This window comes from Anomaloglossus baeobatrachus, chromosome 1, assembly GCF_048569485.1.
Source record: "Anomaloglossus baeobatrachus isolate aAnoBae1 chromosome 1, aAnoBae1.hap1, whole genome shotgun sequence".
In the NCBI taxonomy this organism is placed as follows: domain Eukaryota; kingdom Metazoa; phylum Chordata; class Amphibia; order Anura; family Aromobatidae; genus Anomaloglossus; species Anomaloglossus baeobatrachus.
In genome coordinates this window covers 364,802,542-364,825,041 of record NC_134353.1, presented here as the reverse complement: position 1 = coordinate 364,825,041, position 22,500 = coordinate 364,802,542, and the positions used below count along the sequence as shown (strand labels likewise).

Genomic DNA, 22,500 nt, shown 5'->3' with positions numbered 1-22,500 from the left:
TAGTCACGACGGATGCCAGCCTGATAGGCTGGGGGGCGGTGTTTCTCCACCACACTGTTCAGAGACGCTGGTCTCCTTCCGAGCGTTCCCTGCACATCAATGTTCTAGAGATCAGAGCCATATTTTTGGCCCTTCAGAACTTTCAGCCCTTACTATTGGGCCTCCCTGTTCGGATCCAGTCAGACAATGCCACGGCTGTGGCTTACATCAACCGTCAGGGAGGAACTCGCAGCAAGGCAGCGATGAAAGAAGTATCCAGGATTCTTCTTTGGGCAGAGAAGCACATCCCCATTATTTCAGCTGTCCATATTCCGGGGGTAGACAACTTGGCCGCAGACTTTCTCAGCAGGCAAGGTCTAGCGTCGGGGGAATGGTCTCTCAACGACGAAGTGTTCCATCAGATCACTCTTCATTGGGGACTCCTAGATGTGGACCTCATGGCGTCTCGGATGAACGCCAAAATACATCCCTTCATATCCCGGTCGAGAGACGCACTAGCGATCGGCTCCTATGCTCTAGTCTTTCCGTGGGCGCAGTTTCGCCTACCCTACATCTTCCCTCCGTTTCCTCTCATTCCGAGAGTAATCAAGAAAATCAAAGCGGAGGGAATCCCGGTGATCCTTGTGGCCCCGGATTGGCCCAGGAGAGCCTGGTACCCAGAGCTTCTCCAACTTCTCGGCGACACTCCCTGGCGTCTTCCAGACCGCCCTGATCTTCTGTCGCAAGGTCCAATATTCCACCAGAATACAGCACAGCTGCATTTGACGGCGTGGCACTTGAATCCTTGATTCTAGCCAAGTCAGGTCTTTCTTCTAAGGTAGTTCATACCATGCTTAATGCTCGGAAGCCCTCCTCCGCCAGTATCTATCACAGGACCTGGAAGACCTATCTTTCCTGGTGTGACCGTCATAATCGGTTGCCCCTTGCCTTTTCAATCCCTAATGTTCTTGCCTTTCTGCAAGACGGTCTGGACTCGGGACTGGCTCTCAGTACCCCTAAGGGACAAGTTTCTGCCTTGTCAATATTCTTCCAGAAGCAGCTGGCTTCTCGTCCTCAGGTCCGTACCTTTCTTCAAGGGGTAGCGCATTTTGTCCCTCCTTATTGCCACCCCTTAGATCCCTGGGATTTGAATCTGGTTCTCGGAGTTCTTCAGCTTCCTCCCTTCGAACCTCTGAGAGAAATCTCTCTTCAACGACTGTCTTGGAAGGTTGCCTTTTTAGTCACCATTACCTCTATCAGGCAAGTGTCCGAACTTGTGGCCCTTTCCTGTCGTTCACCTTACCTGATATTCCATGCTGATAAGGTGTTCCTTCGGCCTTCCCCCGCCTTTCTTCCGAAGGTCGTATCTTCTGTCCACTTAAACGAGGACATTGTGTTGCCGTCATTCTGCCCGGCCCCGGTCCACTCCTTTGAAAAAGCCCTTCACACTCTCGATCTTGTCAGGGCTCTGCGGATCTACATCTCCAGAACAGCGCCGTGGCGCAAGTCCGATGCTCTCTTCGTCCTCTCCGAAGGACACAAAAAGGGCAACCAGGCTTCTAAATCCACGGTTTCTCGATGAATCAGGACTGCTATCTGTGAGGCTTACAAAGCACGAGGTTTTGTTCCTCCTCAATCTGTGCGGGGCAACTCTACGCGAGCAGTGGATGCTTCCTGGGCTATCCGCCATCAGGCTTCGGCGGCCCAATTCTGCAAGGCCGCTACCTGGTCCAGTGTGCACACGTTTACTAAATTCTACAGAGTGCATATGCATGCTTCCGTGGATGCTGCTCTTGGAAGACAAGTCCTTCAGGCAGCAGTGGTCCATTTATACGTGGCCACTGCTCGGTTTTCTGACAGTGTTTTGATATGTGTTCACTGCAGTTGCAGTTGTTAGTCAGCTCTTAGTCTGATGTTATACACTGTTAATAGTTCAGTTCCCACCCAGGGACTGCTTTGGGACGTCCCACTGTCTGTGTCCCCCAATGAAAAGGCGAGAAAGGAAATGACATTTTTGTGTACTCACTGTAAAATGTCTTCCTTGGAGCCTTTCATTGGGGGACACAGCTCCCACCCTTGTGGTTTTGGTTGTCCTTCTCCTACTGCTTTTACACCAAACTGAGCTAGTTTCCTGCCTAGTTAGGGTATATGCTGTGGGGGGAGGAGCTAACACTTTTTCAAATCTAGTGTCACGCCTCCCTGGAGACATCATAATACCACTGTCTGTGTCCCCCAATGAAAGGCTCCAAGGAAGACATTTTACGGTGAGTACACAAAAATGTCATTATTGTAGGACCTGGAAGAAATTTCTGTCTATAGCTGCTAGACTCCCAGGAGAGGTACCAATACCGTCAATTTTGGAGTTTCTGCAAAGAGGTTTATAGCAAGGCCTATCGGTCATTATGCTCAAGGTTCAGATTTCATTAGCGGCCCTGTATAATTATGATCTGGCTGGGAACAGCTGGGTTGCCAGGTTTATTAAAGCTAGTTCTGGACTAAAACCTAAGCATATGGTAGCCCTCCCTCCTTGGGACCTTAACGTGGTCTTAGCAGTCCTGACAGGTCCCCCATTCGGACCTTTAGGCTATGTGCGCCCGTTGCGTATTTGCATGCAGTTACGCTGCGATCTGCACCGCAGCGTAACTGCATGCGTCCTGCGTCCCCAGCATAAGCTATGAAGATTATGCAGGAGACGTGCGCACGTGGCGTCTTAGAGCTCTCCTCCTGATAGCTCGAACATCGGCACGCAGGGTCAGTGACATTCAGACCCTGTCAATCGACCCTCCCTTCACTCTATTCTTTGAAGTCAGGGTAGTATTAAGACCTGACCCGGCATAAATTTCTAAAGTAATGTCTAAATTTTATACATCCCAGAAGATTGTAATTCCGTCTTTCTGTGACATGCCAAAAATGATGATGAGGAGAAATGGCATTGTCTAGCTGTTCGACGTTGTTTGATTCAATACCGTTTAACCTTTAGTACTTGGAGAAACGATAAGTATTTATTTGTCTCCTTTCAAGGTAGTAAGAAGGGGCCTAGAGCCTCAAAGTCCTCTCTAGCGAGATAGATCAGGGAAGCCATAGTCTTAGGCTACTTTCACACATCCATTTTTTGCCATTTTTTTCAAATACAAATTTTTTTGTTGTCTCATTTTTTTTTATTACTAACTGGGTTAGTAATGTGGGGTATCTTATAGACGCTGTGACATCATTAATGCCAGGGCTTGATGCCAGGTGACATTACACAGCTGGTATCAATCCCATATTTTACCCCGTTTGCCACCGCACAAGGGCAACGGGATGAGCCGGGGCGAAGCACCAGGATTGGAGCATCCAATGGATGCGCCACTTCTGAGGCGGCTGCGGCCTGCTATTTTTAGGCTGGGGAGTGTCCAATAACGGTCAACCTCCCTAGTCTGAGAATACCAGACCACAGCTGTCCGCTTTTGCTTGGCTGGTGATCCAATTTGGGGGGGGCCCCACGTTTTTTGTTTTACATTTTTTAATTTAAAATAACAGCGTGGGGTGCCCTCTGTTTTGCATTACCAGCCAAGGTGAAGCTGCCATCTGTGGTCTGCAGACTGCAGCCATCTGCTTTAACCTGAGCTGACTACAAATGATAGGGGGGACCACACGTCGTTTTTTTAAAATTATTTATTGTTTGGCTAAATACAAAGCTAAGCACCGTTTACTGCCTCGTGAAAGGCACCAAAGGGTGCAAGATGTAGGGGAGTGGGACATTATATGTCTTTCTCATCTATTATCTGTCCCTCTATCCATTCATTCATTCATTCATTCATTCATCCCTCTATTTATCCCTCTATCTATCTTTGTCTCTCTCTCTCTCTATCCCTCTATATATATCTATCCATCTGTTTATCTAGCTGCTTCCATTTTTAAGCGGTCTGCAAAAAAAACAGAAGGCTCACGGATGACACATGGATGACACACGGACCGCATTTATTGCATGGCGCTTTACAGTGCAGATAAGGCTACTTTCACACATCAGGTTTTTGCAATCAGGCACAATCCGGTTTGTGCCTGATTCAACGGATCCGTCGCAGATTGGAAAAACTGATGCGATGGATCCAGAAAAAAAACGGATCCGGTTTTTGTTTTTTTTTTTCATGAGAGAGAGAGAGAGAGAGACCCCATCATCACCGCACACATGCAGGCACTACCGCCCCCATCTTCACCGCACACACACCGGCACTACTGCCCCCATCATCACCGCACACAGGCACTACTGCCCCTATCATCACCACACACACACAGACACTACCGCCCCATCATCACCGCGCACACACATAGGCACTACCGTCCCAATCGTCACCGCACACACACAGGCACTACTGCACCCATCATCACCACACAGACCCAGGCACTACCGCCCCCATCATCACCGCACACACTCAGGCACTACCGCCTCCATCATCACCACACACACCGGCACTCTCTGAGTGACGTCATCGCTGGCAGCACGACTCACTTCAGTTGTTCTGTGGAGCTCACAGAGAGCGACGGTGTTCTACGGCCGCTCCTGTCAGCTTCCGATGTAGCAGAGCTCAAAGCGTCGTGGGACCTCGTGTGGTTTCCGTCGGAACTGGAAGGGTATTTGGGGATTAATAAAATGGTAAAAGAGGGTGTTTTTTTGTCTTTTATTTCAAATAAAGGATTTTTTGGTGATTGTGTTTATTTTCTTTAACTTACAGGTTAATCATGGAAGCTGTCTCATAGATGCCTGCCATGATTAACCTAGGACCTAGTGGCAGTTATGGGCTGCCATTAACTCCTTAATACCCTGATTGTCACTGCACCAGGGCAATTCGGGATGAGCCGGGTAGAGTCCCGGGACTGTCGCATCTAATGGATGCGGCAATTCTGGGCGGCTGCTGGCTGATATTTTTAGGCTGGGGGGCTCCCCATAACGTAGGGCTCCCCATCCTGAGAATATCAGCCGTGTGGCTTTACCTTGGCTGGTATCAAAATTGTGGGGGACCGCACACTGTTTTTTTTTCAATTATTTATTTTACTGGAAGATATAGATCCGCCCACCGGCGGCTGTGATTGGTTGCAGTGAGACAGCTGTCACTCAGCCTGGGGGCGGATCTGACTGCAACCAATCATAGGTGCCGGTGGGCAGGGGAAGCAGGGAATACGAGATGGAATAATGAGCGGCCGGCATTTTCAAAAGCTGGAGAAGGCGCCAGAACAGTGTGACAGCTGTGCAGCGCTGCGCCGGTGATCAGTGAGTATGAAGGAGGGAGAGACCGACCGACAGACAGAGATAAAGAGACTGACCGACAGAGAGAGAGACTGACAGAGAGAGAGAGAGACTCTAGGCATGCCCAGAAACAAAAACCGGATCCATCGTTGGATTCTGTCATATGCCGATGACGACGGATCTGGCACCCATAGGCTTCCATTATACAACATGCCGGATGGTGCCGGATCCGGCGTGGTCCGTTTCTTTGCTGGAGACAAAAAACGTTGCATGCTGCGTCCTTTCCGACAGCCGAACGAAGAAATGTCGCCGGATCCGATGGACGCCGCATGCAACGCAAGGCCATCCAGCAGAATCTGGCGCTAATGCAAGTCAATGGGGAATAAAACTGATTCGGCGCTGGATCCGTTTTATCCGCATTTCGCCGGATTGTGCCTGACTGCAAAAATCGGATGTGTGAAAGCAGCCTTAGCTTACTCCGCTAGTGGTAAGGAAGTTCCTGCAGGCCTGAAGGCTCATTCCACAAGGGCGGTGCGATCTTCCTGTGCAGAAAGCGCTGAAGTCTCCATTGAGCAGATCTGCAAAGTGGCTATGTGGTCATCGCCCTCGACCTTCTACAAACATTTTAGGTTAGCTCTGTCCTTTTTTGACCTCACTTTTTGGAGAAGGGTTCTGCAGGCTGTAGTCTCTCCCTAGGGTTTTTCCTTTCGCTGTAGTTCTCTCATTTGCCAGCATATGGTAAATGAAAAATACATAATTACTTACCGGTAATGTGTTTTTTCTGAGCCCATGACGGCACCCTTATATTCCCTCCCTGCACTGGGTGTTTCTTTTTAGGCTATGTGCGCACTAGGCTGTTTTACCCGCGGATTTACCCACGGATTTGCTGCGGAAATTTCTTGAGAAATGTCTGCAATCTTTGTGCAGACATTTCCCAGTAAATCCTATGAGAAAAAAAAATAGCTGTGCGCACGCTGCGGATTTTTCTCAAGAAATTTTCTTGAGATTTTCTTGAGAAAATTTCTTGTGAAAATGAGCATGTCAATTCTTTTCCGCAGGTACCTGCGGATTTCTGCAGTACAGCCTGCAAAATCCGCAGGGAACAACCTGCGGGAAAATCGCGGCAAATTCGCGGCTAATCCGTGGCAAATCCGCATGCGGATTTACCGCGGATTTGGTGCGGATTTTTTCCGGAGATCCGGAAATCTTCCACTCCCAGAAGTTTCTCAAGAAATTTCACATTTTTAGTGCGCACAAAGCCTTATTCAGTTTTTGTCCTTTAATTTTTTCACACAGAAGTGTTCTGGTGATGGCCATATGTTGTATTAACCTTTTTTGGAGGTCCTTTCATGCTCTGTAATCAACTGTGGTGGGGAGAGGTACCGCCCTTTTTTTATCCTGTAGGTTTCCTGTTCTTGAAGGGCAGATCCTCTCTCTCGTGGTGCTGTCATGGATTGCATGTAAATCTGAACGGTCCAGTCCTATGGGCGTCCTTGGTGCGGTGACTGTCCCTCCTCTCCGTCGCTGATCATTGTTTTCCTCAGGGTCTCATTCATCCACATCATTATCCTTCTTTGTTTTGTTTTCTGCATTCTGATTTTTATTGAAACACACTTTGCACTTTGTATAATTGTGGTAAAATAAAATATTTATAGTTAGTGTGATGAACCAGCAGGGGGAGCTGGAACACCAGGATTATGCTAGGTAGGGATTCCCCACTAGATGGCACTAGATTTAACAAAGTAGCAGGGGGAGTCGGATCACCAGGAGAGTGCTGACAGCAATCCTCCACTAGAGGGCAAAAGTGTCCCCAGTTGAAGAAGTGTATAGTCGTACAGGCCGGAGTCAGAACCAGGAGGTCGGCGAGGTACCAGGGGTCATACGCAGACAGAGTCTAGGGAGAGCCGAGTCAGGAAGCCGAGAGAGCACGTCAAAGACTGGGGGAGTGCGGAAACAGAGTTTATTGCCAAGCTGAAGTCCGAAGCCGGGAGAGCAGGTAATAGCAGGCAGTACAGGAGGACGAGGAGGGAGGATGTGTGTCAAAGAGGAACGGAGGCGGTCAGGATAGAAAGCAGAGGCTACAGAAAGTCAGGATGGGAGGCAGGGAGAACGTACATAGTCAGGACAGGAGGCAGGGGGATCAGACACATTCAGGACGTGAGGCAGGGAGGATGAATGTATTCAGGATGGGAAGCAGGGTCAGAACTTACAGAACCAGCGGCACACTGCAGAGCAGAATTATAACTGGCACCGCATGAACGGAAGTGCCCTGAAGATAAGGCGCCATGATCCCGGGAACGCAGCACGGAGGAAGGGCCCCGGCCACGCTCCAGGAAACACTGACAGCCGGGGTCATGACAGCATTATGTCTCCACATTTTTCATTATTATAGGCACATGTATGTGTTGCATTCACTGCATAAAAAATGGTGGTATCAAAATACCCACTACCTTCCTAGATAAATACATCACAGGGTATAATTTACAAAAAAGACATATATGAGGTTTTTTGGTTGTTCTTGAACCACACAGGCTCTGCAAATAACACAATTTATTTTGAATAGAGACAAATTTGTGTTCCTAAATTCAAATATTGCTCCTTCTTTTACGAGGCCTGCCGTTATCAAATTCTGTGAAGTACCTGGGGGTTGAAAATGCTGACTTAGCCCCTGTATAAAATCCTTGAGGGGTCAAGTCTTCAAAATGCGGTCACTTGTGGGGGGTTTCTGGTGTTTAGGTACCTTAGGGGTCCTGCAAATGCGACACTGTGCACACCAGGGCTGTGGAGTCTGCGTCGAGGAGTTGGAGTCGATTTTGATGGGGTGGGGGTCGATATAAAGTGGACTGACTCTAACTCCTAAAATATACGTTAAATTGGGTACAGCTGTTCAATGCAGTATGTGATGAATATTTTTTTCATAAGAATTTCGGAAATTTATTAAATGTTTTATTCCTGTTCAAATAATCTAGGCTTTTAGTTAAAGGGAACCTGTCAGGTCCAATATGCACCCAGAACCACGAGCAGTTCTGGCTGCATATTGGTAATACCTGCCTAACCGTCCCTGTATGCACTAGCATAGATAAAGGGATCTTTAGAAAAAGTATTTCTAAAGATCTTTTAATCGTACACTAATGAATGCAGGGGACTAGTCCCCTGGGTGTTTGTTTCCCCGGCTAGTCGGTAAATTAGCATGTTAGTACGCCCCTGTGGGTGTGCTAACATGTTATTGAATGCGCAGCGTCAGATGATGATCTCAATCACCTCTCCGGCTGTCATCGCCGCCCGAAACTGGATTTCGGCTTAGTGTGCATGACCCGGGAGTTTCGGGCATGCGCACTATGAAACCGGATGTACGCGTCCTGGCTTCAAACTGAAGTAGTTGAGGTACCTCATTAAAATTTCATTAAAATTTACATTTTAGAATCCATATTTGTATGGTTGTATAATTTAAATAATCTAATAAAAAATTTAAATAAAAAAAAAAAATGGACTTGGATCCAGACAGTGGGTAGTCATCCGGTCACATAGGTACAAAGAATATGGGACTGAAAACATATCTGACACATGTTCAGAAATATCTAATTCTCCAAGTCAGTACCATTAAGGCCATACCGAACAAGTATATATGTATTTTTTTTAGTATATTTTTTATTATTATTTATATTTTCACCATTAAGAACTATTATAAAATTTGTAAAAAAAAATAAAATAAAATAAAAAATTTACATTTTATTACAATTGACAGATGCTGGATTTTTCCACCACTTTTTCTTCATGTGAACACCGAGCACTGCACCCATATGCCTGCTGTCTGGTGAGCTGTTACTTTCTTTTTATTTTTACCTCATTAATAAGAGCTCTGATTGATTGCTATAGGCAATGAAGGACATTCTTAGTATAAGACGGCTTATGTGTGAGGTAATATGATATTGATAGAGATAAAGACACACACAGACAGACACGCAGAGACAGACACGCAGACAGACACGCAGAGAGACAGACACGCAGAGAGACAGACACGGAGACAGAGACACACAGAGAGACACACAGAAGGAGAGAGAGACAGACACAGAGACAGACACAGAGAGAGAGACAGACACAGAGGGAGAGAGACAGACAGAGAGAGACAGACACACACACACAGAGAGAGAGAGACAGACACAGAGAGAGAGACAGACACAGAGACAGAGAGAGACAGACACAGAGAAAGAAAGACAGAGAGGGAGACAGAAACACACAGAGACATGGAGAAAGACACATACAGAGACATAGGGAGAAAGACAGAGAGGGAGACAGACACACACAGAGACAGATGGAGAAAGACACACACAGAGATAGAGGGAGAAAGACAGAAAGTGAGACAGACACACACACGCAGAGACAGATGGAGACAGACACACAGAGACAGAGGGAGAAAGACAGAGAGGGAGACAGAAAGACAGAGGGAGAGTGATAAAGACACAGAGACACTTAGATACTATCCCGGGCAACGCCAGGTAAAACAGCTAGTACTTGATAAATAGCATCTCCCACATGTCAACTTTACATCAGAACAATTTCTTTGTCGCTCCATTGGGAGACCCAGACAATTGGGTGTATAGCTTCTGCCTCCGGAGGCCACACAAAGTATTACACTTAAAAGTGTAAAGCCCCTCCCCTTCTGCCTATACACCCCCCCGTGCATCACGGGCTCCTCAGTTTTTATGCTTTGTGCGAAGGAGGCACACATCCACGCATAGCTCCACATTTTAGTCAGCAGCAGCTGCTGACTATGTCGGATGGAAGAAAAGAGGGCCCATAACAGGGCCCCCAGCATGCTCCCTTCTCACCCCACTCTGGTCGGCGGTGTTGTTAAGGTTGAGGTACCCATTGCGGGTACATAGCCAGGAGCCACATGCTGTTTTCCTTCCCCATCCCTTAAGGGCTCTGGGTGAAGTGGGATCCTAATCGGTCTCCAGGCACTGGGACCGTGCTCCCTCCGCAGCCCCTCGGGAATCTGCTGGACAGGAGCCGGGTATCGTCAGGGACAAGGCCCTGCTACTGTGAGGTACTCTGTGTCCCCTTGGGGACGGCGCATGGAGCGCTTGTGTCATACACGCTGCAGCACTGCTGGGTGTGTTAGTGCGCCGGGGACTACCGCGCTGACCGTGCTTGTTTGCCGGCCGCGCTTATAACTTTAGTCCCCGGCTTCTGCGGCCTAGTACCGCATACTCCCGCCCCCGGGCCTGTCAGTCAGGGGAAGGGAGGGACGCTGCACTGGACGTCAGCGCTGAGGGCTGGAGCATACTTTGTATCCTCCTCCCCCCTCACTCAGCACAGTGGGGCACCAGATTCCCGCACTTTCTAGGGCACGCCCACGGCCTCCTCCTCCTCACAGAACGCCGACAGCCATTCCTGTCAGCACCTCTGACGCTGGAGAGGAGAGACAACACGGCTCTGGGAGACCCAGGCAGGGATCTGGTGGTCACACAACCGCTTGAGCGGTCGGTAAGCCGCACCTGTTAGGTGCTGGCCCCCCTGGGCGCTGCAGTGTACATATATATAGGCTTATATGCTATACATTTACCCTGTAAGGTCGCACTGTTGGTTTTTGGCTATATACCCTCCTGGTTTGTACTCAGAGGGGACAACAGCATGTCGTCCGCAAACAGCAAGGGTGCCAAAGCACAGGCTTACTTTGCTACCTGTACCTCATGTGCGGCTATGCTACCGGCAGGTTCCACCTACCCTCATTGTGTGCAATGCTCGGCCCCTGTGGCACTTACTCAGCCGGAGCCTCTGCCACTGGTGGCCCAAGGGGAACCACCTGCTACCACTGTCCAGGTGACAGGGACGGAGTTTGCAGTATTCGCTGACAAACTTGCTGAGAGTATGGATAAATGGTCTGCTAAGATACTAGAGGCCTTGCAGTCCAGACCGGTGTCACAGGCCCCGGGCACTGTTGAATCATTGACCCCAGGTCCCCCTCAGTTGGAGCAGCAAAGTGCTCCTGGGGTGACTCATAGGTCCCAAGGTGAGGTCTCTGACACGGACCGCAGTCCCAGACCGCCTAAGCGGGCTCGCTGGGAGCCCCCCTCCACATCATCACAACGCTCAGGGTCTCAGCAGGAGGACTCTGTAGAGGATGAAGCGGAGGTGGCAGATCAGGATTCTGATCCTGAGACCGCTCTCAACCTAGATTCACCTGAAGGGGACGCCATAGTGAATGACCTTATAGCGTCCATCAATCAGATGTTGGATCTTTCTCCTCCAGCTCCTCCAATTGAGGAGTCAGCTTCTCAGCAGGAGAAATTCCGTTTTAGGTTTCCCAAGCGTACAATGAGTACTTTTCTGGATCACTCCGACTTCAGAGAGGCAGTCCAGAAGCACCGAGCTTGTCCAGATAAGCGCTTTTCTAAGCGCCTTAAGGACACACGTTATCCCTTTCCCCCTGACGTTGTCAAGGGCTGGGCGCAGTGTCCCAAGGTGGATCCTCCAGTCTCCAGACTGGCGGCTAGATCCATAGTTGCAGTGGAAGATGGGGCTTCGCTCAAAGATGCCACTGACAGACAGATGGAGCTCTGGTTAAAATCCATCTATGAAGCTATCGGCGCGTCCTTTGCTCCAGCATTCGCAGCCGTATGGGCACTCCAAGCTATCTCAGCTTGTCACGCACAGATTAATGCAGTCACACGTGCCTCTGCTCCGCAGGTGGTGTCATTAACCTCTCAGGCGTCGGCGTTTGCGTCCTACGCCATTAATGCTGTCCTGGACTCTGCGAGCCGTACGGCGGTAGCTTCTACCAATTCGGTGGCAGTCCGCAGGGCCATGTGGCTACGTGAATGGAAGGCAGATTCTGCTTCCAAAAAGTTCTTAACCGGTTTGCCATTTTCTGGCGACCGCCTGTTTGGTGAGCGATTGGATGAAATCATTAAACAATCCAAGGGAAAGGACTCATCCTTACCCCAGTCCAAACCAAACAAACCTCAACACCGGAAGGTACAATCGAGGTTTCGGTCCTTTCGGCCCGCGGGCAGGTCTCAATTCTCCTCGTCCAACAGGCCGCAGAAGGATCAGAGGAACTCCGATTCATGGCGGTCTAAGTCACGTCCTAAAAAGACCGCCGGAGGAACCGCTCCAAAGGCGGCCTCCTCATGACTTTCGGCCTCTTCACTCCGCATCCTCGGTCGGTGGCAGGCTCTCCCGCTTTTGCGACGCCTGGCTGCCACAGGTACAAGACCGTTGGGTGAGAGACGTTCTGTTTCACGGTTACAGGATAGAGTTCAGCTCTCGTCCTCTGACTCGATTCTTCAGAACATCTCCGCCCCCCGAGCGAGCCGATGCTCTTCTGCAGGCGGTGTGCACTCTGAAGGCAGAAGGAGTGGTGATCCCTGTTCCTCTTCAGCAACAGGGTCACGGTTTTTACTCCAACTTGTTTGTGGTGCCAAAAAAGGACGGATCCTTCCGTCCTGTTCTGGACCTAAAACTGCTCAACAAACACGTAAAAACCAGGCGGTTCCGGATGGAATCCCTCCGCTCCGTCATCGCCTCAATGTCCCAAGGAGATTTCCTAGCATCAATCGACATCAAAGATGCTTATCTCCACGTACCGATTGCGCCAGAGCATCAGCGCTTCCTGCGTTTCGCCATAGGGGACGAACACCTTCAGTTCGTGGCACTGCCTTTCGGCCTGGCGACAGCCCCACGGGTCTTCACCAAGGTCATGGCAACAGTGGTCGCAGTCCTTCACTCTCAGGGTCACTCGGTGATCCCTTACTTAGACGATCTGCTTGTCAAGGCACCCTCTCGAGTGGCATGCCAACACAGCCTGAACGTTGCCCTGGAGACTCTCCAGAGATTCGGGTGGATCATCAATTTCCCAAAGTCAAATCTGACACCGGCCCAATCATTGACATATCTAGGCATGGAGTTTCATACTCTCTCAGCGATAGTGAAGCTTCCGCTGGACAAACAGCGTTCACTACAGACAGGGGTGCAATCTCTCCTTCAAGGTCAATCACACCCCTTGAGGCGCCTCATGCACTTCCTAGGGAAGATGGTGGCAGCAATGGAGGCAGTTCCTTTTGCGCAGTTTCATCTGCGTCCTCTTCAATGGGACATTCTCCGCAAATGGGACAGGAAGTCGACGTCCCTCGACAGGAACATCTCCCTTTCTCAGTCAGCCAAAGCCTCCCTTCGGTGGTGGCTTCTTCCCACTTCATTGTCGAAGGGGAAATCCTTCCTTCCCCCATCCTGGGCGGTGGTCACGACGGACGCGAGTCTGTCAGGGTGGGGAGCGGTCTTTCTCCACCACAGGGCTCAGGGTACCTGGACTCAGACAGAGTCCTCCCTTCAGATCAATGTTCTGGAGATAAGGGCAGTGTATCTTGCCCTAAAAGCATTCCAGCCGTGGCTGGAGGGCAGGCAGATCCGAGTTCAGTCGGACAACTCCACCGCGGTGGCATACATCAACCACCAAGGCGGAACACGCAGTCGGCAAGCCTTCCAGGAAGTCCGGCGGATTCTGCTGTGGGCGGAAGCCACAGCCTCCACCATATCCGCAGTTCACATCCCGGGCGTAGAAAACTGGGAAGCAGACTTTCTCAGTCGCCAGGGCATGGACGCAGGGGAATGGTCCCTTCACCCGGACGTGTTTCAGGAGATCTGTTGCCGCTGGGGGATGCCGGATGTCGACCTAATGGCGTCCCGGCACAACAACAAGGTCCCGGCATTCATGGCACAGTCTCACGATCACAGAGCTCTGGCGGCGGACGCCTTAGTTCAGGATTGGTCACAGTTTCAACTGCCTTATGTGTTTCCTCCTCTGGCACTGCTTCCCAGAGTGTTACGCAGGATCAGGTCCGACTGCCGCCGCGCCATTCTCGTCGCTCCAGACTGGCCGAGGAGGTCGTGGTACCCGGATCTGTGGCATCTCACGGTGGGTCAACCGTGGGCACTACCAGACCGCCCAGACTTGCTGTCTCAAGGGCCGTTTTTCCATCTGAATTCTGCGGCCCTCAACCTGACTGTGTGGCCATTGAGTCCTGGATCCTAGCGTCTTCAGGGTTATCTCAAGAGGTCATTGCCACTATGAGACAGGCCAGGAAACCAACGTCCGCCAAGATCTACCACAGGACGTGGAGGATATTCTTATCCTGGTGCTCTGATCAGGGTTTTACTCCCTGGCCATTCGCCTTGCCCACGTTTCTTTCCTTCCTTCAATCCGGATTGGAAAAGGGTTTGTCGCTCGGCTCCCTTAAGGGACAAGTCTCAGCGCTCTGTGTTTTTTCAGAAGCGCCTAGCCAGGCTTCCTCAGGTACGCACGTTCCTGCAGGGGGTTTGTCACATAGTCCCTCCTTACAAGCGTCCGTTAGAACCCTGGGATCTGAACAGGGTTCTGATGGCTCTTCAGAAACCACCTTTCGAGCCTATGAAGGATATTTCTCTTTCTCGCCTTTCACAGAAAGTGGTCTTCCTAGTAGCAGTCACATCACTTCGGAGAGTGTCTGAGCTAGCAGCGCTGTCATGCAAAGCTCCTTTCCTGGTGTTTCACCAGGACAAGGTGGTTCTGCGTCCGGTTCCGGAATTTCTCCCTAAGGTGGTATCCCCCTTTCATCTCAATCAGGATATCTCCTTACCTTCTTTTTGTCCTCATCCAGTTCACCAATGTGAAAAGGATTTGCACTTGTTAGATCTGGTGAGAGCACTCAGACTCTACATTTCCCGTACGGCGCCCCTACGCCGCTCGGATGCACTCTTTGTCCTTGTCGCTGGTCAGCGTAAAGGGTCACAGGCTTCCAAATCAACCCTGGCTCGGTGGATCAAGGAACCAATTCTCGAAGCCTACCGTTCTTCTGGGCTTCCGGTTCCCTCAGGGCTGAAGGCCCATTCTACCAGAGCCGTGGGTGCGTCCTGGGCATTGCGGCACCAGGCTACGGCTCAGCAGGTGTGTCAGGCGGCTACCTGGTCGAGCCTGCACACTTTCACGAAACACTATCAGGTGCATACCTATGCCTCGGCAGATGCCAGCCTAGGTAGGCGAGTCCTTCAGGCGGCGGTTGCTCACCTGTAGGAAGGGGCCGTTTTACGGCTCTATTACGAGGTATTATTTTACCCACCCAGGGACTGCTTTTGGACGTCCCAATTGTCTGGGTCTCCCAATGGAGCGACAAAGAAGAAGGGAATTTTGTTTACTTACCGTAAATTCCTTTTCTTCTAGCTCCAATTGGGAGACCCAGCACCCGCCCCTGTTCCCTTCGGGCTGTTGTTTTTTTGTGTACACATGTTGTTCATGTTGAATGGTTTTCAGTTTTCCGAATTTCCTTTGGATTGAATTTACTTTAAACCAATTTATAAGTTTCCTCCTTACTGCTTTTGCACCAAAACTGAGGAGCCCGTGATGCACGGGGGGGTGTATAGGCAGAAGGGGAGGGGCTTTACACTTTTAAGTGTAATACTTTGTGTGGCCTCCGGAGGCAGAAGCTATACACCCAATTGTCTGGGTCTCCCAATTGGAGCTAGAAGAAAAGGAATTTACGGTAAGTAAACAAAATTCCCTTCTTTTGAAACATAATTTGTTTTTCGTTAGGAAGCTAGTGTTGGAAGGGTTCAAAGTTCATTAGCAATCTCTCATTTTCTCAACATTTACAAAGCCATTTTCCTTTCTCGCCTTTTCATTGGGGGACACAGACAGTGGGTTATATGGTGTCTCCAGGGGAGGCGTGACACTAGGTTTGAAAAAAGTGTTAGCTCCTCCTCCCACAGCATATAACCCCAGCTAGGCGGGAACTAGCTCAGTTTTTTCCTAGTGTCAGCAGGGAGGCTGACATGTCTGGACTGAGCTCCACCAGAGGTGCCTCAGGCCAGCTTATTTTTACTTTTTATTTTGTTTTTCTTTTCTTATTCTTTCTATTTTTGATAGGGGCAATACCAGGGTGCCTTGTTCCCCCCGTGTACGGGCAGAAGAAACCTGGCGTGCACAAGCCGTCAGTCTTCCCTCGCGCCCAAGTGGTCGGGTCTGCGTACCCCTCCAGGCTCCCTGGAAGCACCTCACACCAAGGTAGCTCCAGAGGGCCAGCAGAGCCGAGGACCTGCTTCAGCTTTGAGCCGAAGATGCGTCCCCGAGATCCCCGCATCCCAGGACCGATGCGTCTTCAGACGGAGCCAGGTGCAGGTAGGGAGACGACGAGTCAGTCCCCTGCATCCAAACCGCCGCCTGAAAAGGCGCAGGTGGGGCGATGCAGGCCGTGATCCCAGGGAAGCATCATTAATTTAGCTCCCGGCTTCGGCCTGCATTCTAGCAACGCCCCCTCCACTGCTCTAGAAGCCGCTCCCTCAAGTGGGCCGTCTCTCCCCTCCATGCTGCTAGAGAACACTGGACGCCATTACATGTGGGGAGCAGACACGGGTGAGATCGCCACCTTGGCTCTGCGATTCTGCAGCACTATATACCCTCTGCTCAGTGGTATATCGCTGTCTTTCTAGCGGTGTGTGTCTGCTGGCTGGCGGTGTATATCAGCTTTTAGCAGCATATACTAACTGTGCCTGTAGGTATATACCGACTGTTTGACAGGGGGTGCTACTTTACTTGGTATATACCGGCTCTGCATAGCAGTCATTTATAATACTGCTAGCAGCACCTCACCCACAGCAGTCCCTTTATAATACTGCTAGAGGCTCACTGTACTTATTGTGGAACTGTTGCTGACATGCGTAACTGCAAGGGTGATAAAGCTTCCTAGGCGTCCTATACGGACCTCTACTATGCTTGTATCACCTGTGGACGCTCGTTTTCTAATAGCCGAAGCTATCCACTATGCCGGGGCTGCGATGCCCCTACTACCGTGTCACAACAGCCTCCACTGCCGGACCAGGAGGTCGTGCAGTCTGTGGATTTGGCTGCGGCCACTACCCAGGCATTACTCCCGTCTGATGACTTTATTCCTGCTTGGGCTCTTCTAATGTCTAAGAGGTTAGATGACCTGGCCGCTCAGAAATCCCAGCCTTCCACAGGCTCTCACAGCCTCCCCCCGGCTCAGCTCCCCCAGAGGAGCCTGCCTTCATCTGGTGTCTCGTTCCCAGTACGTAAAAAGGCTGTTTCCAAAAGGCGCCATTGCGACCGTTACGTCTCGTCCGACTCGGACGATGATCAGTCTGACTCAGGCTCCTTGACGTTTAGTAGTCACGATTCCCAAGACTCTGACTCTGGTTCAGATATCCCTTTTGAGTCTAGACATATGGAAGACACATTAATTTTGGCTGTCAATCACTCTCTGTCGATTTCTGATCAGCCTTCGGACCCGACTTCTCAGTCGGCAATCAAGCGGGCCAAGAAGCCTCCTAAGTCCTTTGCCCAGGATCCGATTTTTCATCAAATCATATCTAAAACGGTGGGATCACCCTGATAGGAGGTTTAATAAAAAATCCTCTTCATTCGCTTATCCCTTTCCATCGGAACTGGTTAAGCTCTGGTCAGTACCCCCCGTTGTGGATCCGCCAGTATCCAGGCTGGCTAAACACACGGTTATGTCTGTCTCAGACACCGCGTCTCTCAAGGACTCGTCCGACCGCGCAGTTGATGCTGCGGTCAAATCTATTTCCCAGGCTTCGGGCTCCTCTCTGCGCCCCCTGTTTGCCTTGACATGGGTGGCGAGAGCTATGAGTGTGTGGAGTAGGAACTTGCGCAAGTTGCTTCGCTCTTGCAATATTCCTTCAGAGGCTCTTGAGATCCTTGATTTGTTCTCTCTAGCCTCTAATTACTTGCTTCACGGCTCCTTAGATGCAGCTAGTTTGTCAGCCCTAACTGCAGCCAACGCTGTTTTTGCCCGCAGAGTCCTGTGGCTAAAGATATGGAACGCGGACAGTGCCTCCAAGAAGTCCCTGTCAACACTCCCCTTCCAGGGTCTTCATCTGTTCGGAGAATCCCTGGACAAGCTTATATCTGAGACAACGGGTGGTAAAAGTACCATTCTACCACAAAAGCGGCCTGTATCCAAAAATTTTAAAAAGTCTTCTTGGCGCAGGCAGTCCTTTTGGCCCACCCCCCAAAAATCATCACAGGGGTCGTCGCAACGCTCAGATCGGGGATCCGGTCCCTCAAGGGACTCTTCCTGGCGTTCCTACTCCAGGCAATCTAAACCCAAGGGACCTCGCCCCACAAAGGCCCCTTCAGCATGACGCCGGGTACCCCTCAGAGCCGACTCCTGTTGGAGGGCGGCTTCTGCTTTTTCGGGATATCTGGCTAGACCATACTCACGATGCTTGGGTTCAAGAAATCGTCACCTCAGGTTACAAGATCGATTTCCATTCCCTACTGGCCAACAGGTTTCTCCGTTCTCGGCTTCCAAAGTCTACAACGCAAATCCAGGCCTTATGTCAGGCCATAGCCTCTGTGCAAAAAGCAAACGTTATCATTCCAGTGCCCCTGGAACATCGCGTCAAAGGTTTCTATTCAAACCTCTTTGTCGTCCCCAAAAAAGATTGCTCTGTCCGTCCTATCCTGGACCTCAAAAGGCTAAACAGGTCCGTACGGATTCGGACCTTCCGAATGGAATCATTGCGAGCCGTACTAGCTGCTATGGAACCGGGAGAATTCCTAGCTTCCATAGACATTCAAGATGCTTATTTACACATTTCCATATGTGTATCGCATCAACGGTTCCTTCGTTTTGCCGTAGGGCACCATCATTTCCAATTCAGGGCCCTTCCCTTTGGACTGGCTACTGCGCCTCGGGTTTTCACAAAGGTCATGGCAGCCGTCATGTCCATTCCTTTCTTGCCTTTTCATTGGGGGACACAGACAGTGGGTTATATGTTGTCTCCAGGGGAGGCTTGACGCTAGGTTTAAAAAAGAGTTAGCTCCTCCTCCCACAGCATATAACCCCAGCTAGGCGGGAACTAGCTCAGTTCTTTTTAGTGTCAGCAGGGAGGCTGACACGTCTGGCCTGAGCCCCAGGCCAGCTCATGTTTTTTGTTTATTTCTTTTTCTTTGTGATTTTATTCTATTTTTGACTATGGGGCAATACCAGGGTGTGCTCACCCTCGTTCCCCCCGCTTACGGGCAGAGGAAACCTGGCGTGCAAAAGCCGTCAGTCTTCCCTCGCGCCCAAGTGGTCGGGTCTGCGTACCCCTCCAGTCTCCCTGGAAGCACCTCACAAAGGTAGCTCCAAAGGGCTAAGCAGAGCCGAGCACCTGCTAGCCTTGAGCCGAAGATGCGTCCCTGAGATCTCCGCATCCCAGGACCGATGCGTCTTCAGACGGAGCAAGAGCAGGTAGGGAGACGACGTGTATCCGTCGCCTGCATCCAACGGCCGCCTGAGGAGGCGCCGGTGGGGCGATGCAGGCAGTGTTCCCGGGGAAGCATCATAAATTTAGCTCCCGGTTTCGGCCTGCATTCTTAGCAACACCCCCTCCACTGCTCCAGAAGCCGCTCCCTCTAGTGGGCCGTCTCTCCCCTCCATGCTACCAGAGAACGCTGGACGCCATTACATGTGGGGAGCAGACACGGGTGAGATCGCCTCCTTGGCTCTGCAACTCTGCAGCACTATATACCGCTCTGTTCAGTGGTATATCACTGTCTTTCTAGCGGTGTGTGCCTGCTGGCTGGCGGTGTATATCAGCTTTTAGCGGTATATACTGACTGTGTCTGCAGGTATATACCGACTGTTTGGCAGTGTATGCCGCTTTACTATTGGTATGTACCAGCTCTGTATAGCAGTCCCTTTCTAATACTGCTAGTAGCTCCTCACCCACAGTAGTGTAAGGCCTTGTGCGCACTAGGCGTTTTTGCCGCGTTTTTAGCGGCGTTTTTTACCGCGTTTTTGTGCTGAAAACGCAGTGACATTGCTTCCCCAGCAATGTCAATTGGTTTTCATAAGTGCTGTCCGCACACAGCGTTTTTTTTTAGCTGCGTTTTTGTGGTGACCACAAAAACGCAGCATGTCAATTATTTCTGCGTTTTCCACTGCGTTTTTCACTCATTGAATTCAATGAGATGTTAAAAACGCAATGAAAAACGCATATAGCCGCGTTTCTTTGACTAAAAACGCAGCTATAAACGCAAGGGGTGGGCACTACAGTGACGTGTACAGGAAGAGGATTCCTTCTGTTGGTAAACACAGAAGCATGAATCCTCCCGGTACCGTCACCGCTGCGTCCACCTCCCGTCCTGTGCATGTCAGCTCCGTGCGGCGCCATGTCTGGGCGGGAGGTGGAGGCAGCGGCGAAAACCAAAGTGAACAGTAGAAAAAAAAAAATGTCATATATACTCACCTGTCCGCAGGGTCCCGGTGCCATGCCCGCTCCCAGCTCCTGTCCCGGTACCGCCGCTCTGGCTGTGTGCAGTCTCCCCGGGGCAGGACCTTGCTTGCAGGACCTGGCGGTGGATCACCTGATGCAGTCACCTGACGCATCAGCTGATCGCGGTGTCGCCGGCTTTTTCGCGCCCGGCCGGCTATCAGCTGATCCTGCCGTCAGGGGACTTCATCAGCTGATTACCGGCAGCTCCTGCTGCGATCGGACGGGATCAGACTCCTGTCCAATCGATCGCTCCAGGAGCTGCCGGTAATCAGCACATAAGTGAGTATGTATTTATTTTTATTTTTTTTGCACTGATGCATCAGCTGATTGTATAATCGGCTTTTATACAATCAGCTGATGTGTGATGGGATTCAGGCACTTGATCCTGACACATCATCTGATCGCTCTGCCTTCCAGCAAACCGATCAGATGATATTGGATCCGGATTGGACGGCGTGGGACCCTAACCCAGGATTACTGCGGAGGGGGATTTATTTCAATAAAGATGGAGTCACTAATTGTGTTGTGTTTTATTTCTAATAAAAATATTTTTCTGTGTGTTGTGTTTTTTTTTTTATCATTACTAGAAATTCATGGTGGCCATGTCTAATATTGGCGTGACACCATGAATTTCGGGCTTAGGGCTAGCTGATAATATACAGCTAGCCCTAACTCCATTATTACCTAGCTAGCCACCCGGCTTCAGGGCAGCTGGAAGAGTTGGATACAGCGCCAGAAGATGGCGCTTCTATGAAAGCGCCATTTTCTGGGGTGGCTGCGGACTGCAATTCGCAGTGGGGGTGCCCAGAAAGCATGGGCACCCTGCACTGTGGATTCCAATCCCCAGCTGCCTAGTTGTACCCGGCTGGACTCAAAAATTAGGCGAAGCCCACGTCATTTTTTTTTTTTAATTATTTCATGAAATAATTAAAAAAAAGGGCTTCTCTATATTTTTAGTTCCCAGCCGGGTACAAATAGGCAGCTGGGGGTTGGGGGCAGCCCGTACCTGCCTGCTGTACCCGGCTAGCATACAAAAATATGGCGAAGCCCATGTCATTTTTTTTTCTTTTTGGGCAAAAAACTGCATACAGTCCTGGATGGAGGATGCTGAGCCTTGTGGTTCTGCAGCTGCTGTCTGCTCTCCTGCATACACTAGTGAATGGAGGATGCTGAGACTTGTAGTTCTGCAGCTGCTGTCTGCTCTCCTGCATACACTAGTGAATGGAGGATGCTGAGACTTGTAGTTCTGCAGCTGCTGTCTGCTCTCCTGCATACACTAGTGAATGGAGGATGCTGAGACTTGTAGTTCTGCAGCTGCTGTCTGCTCTCCTGCATACACTAGTGAATTGAGGATGCTGAAACTTGTAGTTCTGCAGCTGCTGTCTGCTCTCCTGCATACACTAGTTCTGCAGCTGTCTGCTCTCCTGCATACAATGAACATTTTGAAGAAGGAAATGACATCAGACCTTTTTTTTTTTCATCAACAATCTTTAATGGCATTGTGCACTGATTAAAAACGTAGTGAGTAAAAACGCAGCAAAAAACGCACCAAATCGCGGCAAAAACGCATGCGTTTTTTAGCCGCGGGTGCGTTTTTTTAGACAAAAACGCACATAAAAACGCAGCGTGAAAAAAACGCCTAGTGCGCACATACCCTAATACTGCTAGAGGCTCACAGTACTAATTGTACGTTTGTTGCTGACATGCGTAAAAACCGCAAGGGTGATAAAGCTTCCCAGGCATCCTCTATGGACCTTTACTATGCTTGTACAACCTGTGGAAGCTCGTTTCGCAATGGTCGAAGCTATCCACTCTGCCGGGGCTGCGATGCCCCTACTACAGTGTCACAACAGGCGTTGCCGGACCAGGGGGTCGTGCAATCTGTGGGTTCGGCTCCGGCCACCATTCAGGCAGCACCCCCGTCTGATGAGGCTATCCCTGCATGGGCTCTTCTGATGTCTAAAAGGTTAGATGACCTGGCCGCTCAGATATCCCAGCCTTCCACAGGCTCCCGCAGCCTC

At 50.4% G+C, this 22,500-nt stretch overlaps 1 protein-coding gene across 1 annotated transcript in view; it reads left to right on the top strand.

Annotated features, from left to right (window-relative positions):
• The window catches only part of TEX15 (testis expressed 15, meiosis and synapsis associated), a 226,792-nt gene that overhangs the window by 16,649 nt on the left and 187,643 nt on the right, over nucleotides 1–22,500 (top strand). The window contains exon 2 of the mRNA XM_075352463.1: nucleotides 8,949–9,017. The gene's annotated coding sequence lies outside the window, so the exon portion shown is untranslated. The remainder of the gene's footprint in view (nucleotides 1–8,948; nucleotides 9,018–22,500) is intronic.